Genomic DNA, 4,939 nt, shown 5'->3' on the forward strand with positions numbered 1-4,939 from the left:
AGTACGCGTTCTGAGCCATCATCAAGAATAACAAAGATCAACATCTTGAGACTTATGTCACTCAGGATGACATTTCAACAACCTTCAAGAGTACTTTGGGGGAATGGCTTTGTGGGTTGACATAGAATCTAGAGTGTGGTTTTCTGTTGTGGACATCATGCAGGATGCCAAGATGCTTTCTGTGACACTTGGTGCAGGGTTTCTTCAAGTTACACTCTGAAGCCATATGTGGGTGTATGGAACATTGTCTGGTTGGTGAGGATTTGGAGGTAGAATTGGAACCATGCAGGACTGTAGCTGTATTAGATGAGGGCTTGGAGAATGTCTGGCGACCTTTTACTTTGTGTCCAAGATGGTGCTTGGTGGAGCTCATCAACCTGGACAGCAACTGCCTGACACTCTGCTTCATCTTGCAGCCACAAGGAGAAGTCCTTCAGATTGTACTGGACACCTGGCCTGGTTCTGTGTTCATGATGGGCATAACTGGCAACTTGTTCTCCTGATAACTTACTGAGGAGTTGCTAAACATGGGAGGAGCAGGCCAGCTCAGCAGATCCCTCGCTGTGCTGGAATGACTGGAGCATCCCCACCAGTGAGCGGATTCGAAGGGCAAAGCTACTGAAAGCTCTTGCTTGAATCACCTGGGCAGATTCTGAATGGTTGCTATCTCTCTCAGGACTAGGTGGTGGGGTTGGCCATACTTCTGGTCCAGTGCTAAGGAGTATGGCTGGGGTTCATTAGCATAAGCCAGGCCTATATGGCAGGCAGAGACCAAGTGCAGGTGATCCAAGAGGATGTGGTACTTGTACTTCTCCATTTCCTCCTCTGGCAGTAGGTTTGTGAGGGCCATTCTTAATGTTGCAAACTCTTCAGGATCTTCGTGAATGAAGTTGGGGAAGGAAGGTTCCTCTATCCAGGCTGAATACCTGGGTCTCTCCGGAGCCACTTGTGGGGTGTGAATTGGTACTACTGGGACTGGTTGGGGTCTACCATACTGCTGAAGGGTAGCACACTGGGGGGTTCATCTGGGGTCCCTCTGGGTTCGGGACGTTCTGGGTTTGAGTGGTGGGGACGTTTCAAGGTTTGTGCGCTGGGTAACGAGGCTGACTTGGTGTAGGACTTGCATAGGACGGGGTAGGATAAATCTCTGGGTGGAGGAGGCTGGTATTATTTGGAATAGTCTTGCGGCTCTGGGTAGTAATTGTGGTTCTTGGTGAAACTGCACAGTAGGTTGAGAGTTCATGAGAGATTCAGAGTGCATAGGAGGTCGATAGCGCATGGAAGGCCAGTACACATCAGGTAGGGATGGAGCTTGTGAGGATGCTGATTGTTCAGGCTGAGGGGTTGGTAAAATGTAACCTGTAGGGAGGGGAAGAGACTCCGGTTTACTTTGTGGAGGGTTGGGAGGGGGGGATATGCTTCTTAATAAAAACCTATTTGAAGCAAGCCATTACACTTCGTTAATATCATGGCATTGCATTATTATTATTCATGTTATTACTTAAATATGAATCAACAAATTAAGAAATGCCAGGCTGGAGAGGATACGTCACTTTTTTATTGACAACATTATTGGAATCAAAATAAAGATAATAAAGATAATTTAGGCCTACCTGGTCTTTGTCTGTTGGCTTTTATGCATATAATTTGTTATAATACAGGTCCTATTTCGATGCACAAAACCATTCAAGCAAAGTCCGATGGGTTTACTCGGATAATGTCACAGACCCTGCTGCTGCGGTCCTTCGATGGCCGTGGCATTGACATACGTTCTTCAAAGAGAGGATGGCGTAATGAGAGAAATAATGTAGCCTAAGCTACTGAAAACAGGCATTTTACAACATTAAATCATGACTGGAGCATTTCATTCTTATTAAAGAGAGATGGAGTCCAGATATGCTACTTTAGGAAACTTTCTGAATAGACATATAGGCCTATGGAAAGAATCAGCGATCTCGCGCTCTCTCACTTCTGTAAAGCACCCGTCAATCATGTCAGCTACAAGAGCAAATATTTATCCTTTGCTTAAAACTTATTTAAAAACCTAACTTAGGCTTTCTGAAATTAGGCTATAAGATAATGACTTGACAAGGAAAGTATGAAGGGGACAGCTATACTATAGTATGGAGATGAAATTGACAATCATTAAAATAGAAATGAATACACGTAACATGTCCACAGACCTTTTTATCAGCGATGTCGCTTATCGAGGGGGCGAGTGTTGGAAATGCTTTTCAAATACTGTGAGGAACTATTATAATTTGAATGAATGTTAAAACACATTTACTTTGACTCACTGTGTTGAATAATTATTTTTTTTACTGAGAAGGTGAGCTGGAAACTTTCCTACATTTGACATTTGTGAGAAGCAAGTCAGGTTTAATTTATTTACTAGCAAGTTAGCAAGCAATGAAAACGTGCATTGTGTAAAAGAAAGTACATATCAATGTTTTTACTAAAGTCCCATAGCCGATAGGCTCTACATACCTGCGCGTCTAGGGATTAGCTGGTCAAGCATCAAAGGTCAATTGGAAAGAGATGTAGAACATTTTAGTAGACAAAGTTAGAAAAACAATTGCTTTATAATCGTTAGTAATTACTCCCGCTATTAGGTCAAGTTTATCTTCATAAAATTAAAGTAAATAAAAATAAATCCTAAAATGAATGTAGGCCTATTTAAAATGTTTTTTTAAATGTTATTTTCATGGTCTTCATCTCTAACCGTCAGTTACACGGTAAACGTCGCAGCCCTATGCATACGGGGTCTTAATAGTGACGGCAGGGCTAGTTCTAACTGCAGGACTTGGTGACTAGATAATGGGAGACGAAAGTGAGAGACGATAATGAGTAAAGACGCCTGCCTTCCATCATTGAGGACATGCATTTCCATCGTTAAGAGAGGTCACTCTACAGTGTAGACATTGTTAACGTCGTAAATGACTATTGTAGCTGGAAACGGCTGACTTTAAAAAAAAAATGAATATCAACATAGGCATACAGAGGTCCATTATCAGCAACCATCACTCCTGTGTTCCAATGGCACGTTGTGTTAGTTAATCCAAGATAATTTTAAAATGCTAATTGATCATTAGAAAACCCCTTTGCAATTGTTAGCACAGCTGAAAACTGTTGTACTGATTAAAGAAGCAATTCAACTGGCCTTCTTTAGACTAGTGTTACGTAAAAGTTCAAATAAGAGCAGCAGTAAAATAAGAGGCTACAGGGGGTAGCGGTACAGTTAATATGTGAGGGTACAGGTTAGTTGAGGTAATTTAAGTAATATGTACATGTAAGTAGAGTTTGTGACTATGCATAGATAATAAACAAGAGTATCAGCAGTGTAAAAGGGGGGGCAATCGTAAAGAATTGCTATTTCTTATGCAAGTGACCAGCCTACTGCTAAATACATGGCTACAACTCACAGTAAAGCCTGTGGGGTCCCCTACAGGATAGCTCCCACATTACACACATAATCTCCCTTTTAGTCGAACACTGTGTGCCCGAAGAGGATTCTACGATGACGGACAGACAACTGAGCCAATGGCGGAAGACTACAGACTACACCCCAGCTGAACTGTTCTGTATAAATTGTGTGTGTAGCGGTTAACTCGCTCTCTTTTCCTGCTGGTCTGATGGGCTAACGGAAGGGCCGTATTTACTTGTACCAGATATTCTCACTCTGAATAAACTGTCGCTTGTCGTACAAATTTTACCACCTTGTCTGAATCGATCCTTAACCGGCTCACCCTTCTACATATCCTTTTATCAACACAATGCAAATAGTCTGGGTAGCCATTTGATTAGCTGTTCAAGAGTCATATTGCTTTGGGGTAGAAGCTGTTAAGAAGCCTTTTGAACCTAGACTTGGTGCTCCGGTACCGCTTGCCATGTGGGAAAAGAGAGAACAGTCTATGACTAGGGTGGCTGGAGTCTTTTACAATTTTTAGGGCCTTCATCTGACACCACCTGGTATAGAGGTCTTGGATGGCAGGAAGCTTGGCCCCAGTGATGTACTGGGCCGTATGCACTACCCTATGTGTAGTGCCTTGTGGTCGGAGGCTAAGCAGTTGCCATACCAGGCAGTGATGCAACCATGCTCTCGATGGTGTAGCTGTATCACTTTTTGAGGATCTAAGGACCCATGCCAAATCTTTTCAGTCTCCTGAGGGGGAATAGGCTTTGTCGTGCCCTCTTCACAACTGGCTTGGTGTGTTTGGACCATGATAGTTTGTTGGTGATGTGGACACCAAGGAACTTTAATCTCTCAACCTGTTCCACCAGAGCCCGTCGATGAGAATGGGGGTGTGCTCGGTCCTCCTTTTCCTGGAGTCCACAATCATCTCGATCACGTTGACAGAGAGGTTATGACCACGGTGTTTAGTCAGATTCATGATATTCCACACCGTTCAGGTGGATGGATTATCTTGGCATAGGAGAAATGCTCACTAACATGTATGTAAACAAATTTGTGCAGAAAAGGAGAGAAATAAGCATTTTGTGTATAGAACATTTCTGGAATCTTTTATTTTAGTTCATGGAACATGCGGCCAACACTTTACATGTTGTTATATATTTTTGACCAAGTGCGCATGCGCCAAATCCACTTAAAGGAGAATCGTCATTCAACGTCTCCTGTAAGCCCAGATCCTGGTTCAGATTAGGCTGTGTTTTTCTGGGTCTATTTAGTCAGTTATAGTATTGTCAATTGTCACTGAAAAATAGGTGTTTGACGAATATTTAGTGACTTTTTGTTGAAGAAATGAAAACTGGAGCAGAGTTATTTTTAGAGCTATAGCCTGCAATAAGACAGAACAACCTAGATCTGGTACAGTGTGGCGATGCAGATCTTACCATTACTAAATTACTACTTGCTTGCCTACGAAACCCTATTAATTCATTTGAAACTGATTTGTGAGTAAAAATATGTAGTCAGACAACC

The 4,939-nt window shown here is 42.4% G+C and overlaps 1 long non-coding RNA gene across 2 annotated transcripts; it reads right to left on the reverse strand.

Annotated features, from left to right (window-relative positions):
- Positions 1-299: 299 nt before the first annotated feature.
- LOC118392098 (uncharacterized) lies at positions 300-3,762 on the reverse strand. Of its 2 annotated transcripts, XR_004827303.2 has the most exons (4): positions 2,488-3,762; positions 2,184-2,251; positions 1,614-1,772; positions 300-1,359 (listed from the first exon to the last, which is right to left on the reverse strand). It is a non-coding gene; the product is annotated as an uncharacterized LOC118392098 (long non-coding RNA). The 2 variants fall into 2 exon arrangements; XR_004827302.2 differs by lacking the exon at positions 2,184-2,251.
- Between the last annotated feature and the right edge of the window lie 1,177 nt (positions 3,763-4,939).

Source organism: Oncorhynchus keta, chromosome 13 (genome assembly GCF_023373465.1).
Source record: "Oncorhynchus keta strain PuntledgeMale-10-30-2019 chromosome 13, Oket_V2, whole genome shotgun sequence".
Classification (NCBI taxonomy): Eukaryota; Metazoa; Chordata; class Actinopteri; order Salmoniformes; family Salmonidae; genus Oncorhynchus; species Oncorhynchus keta.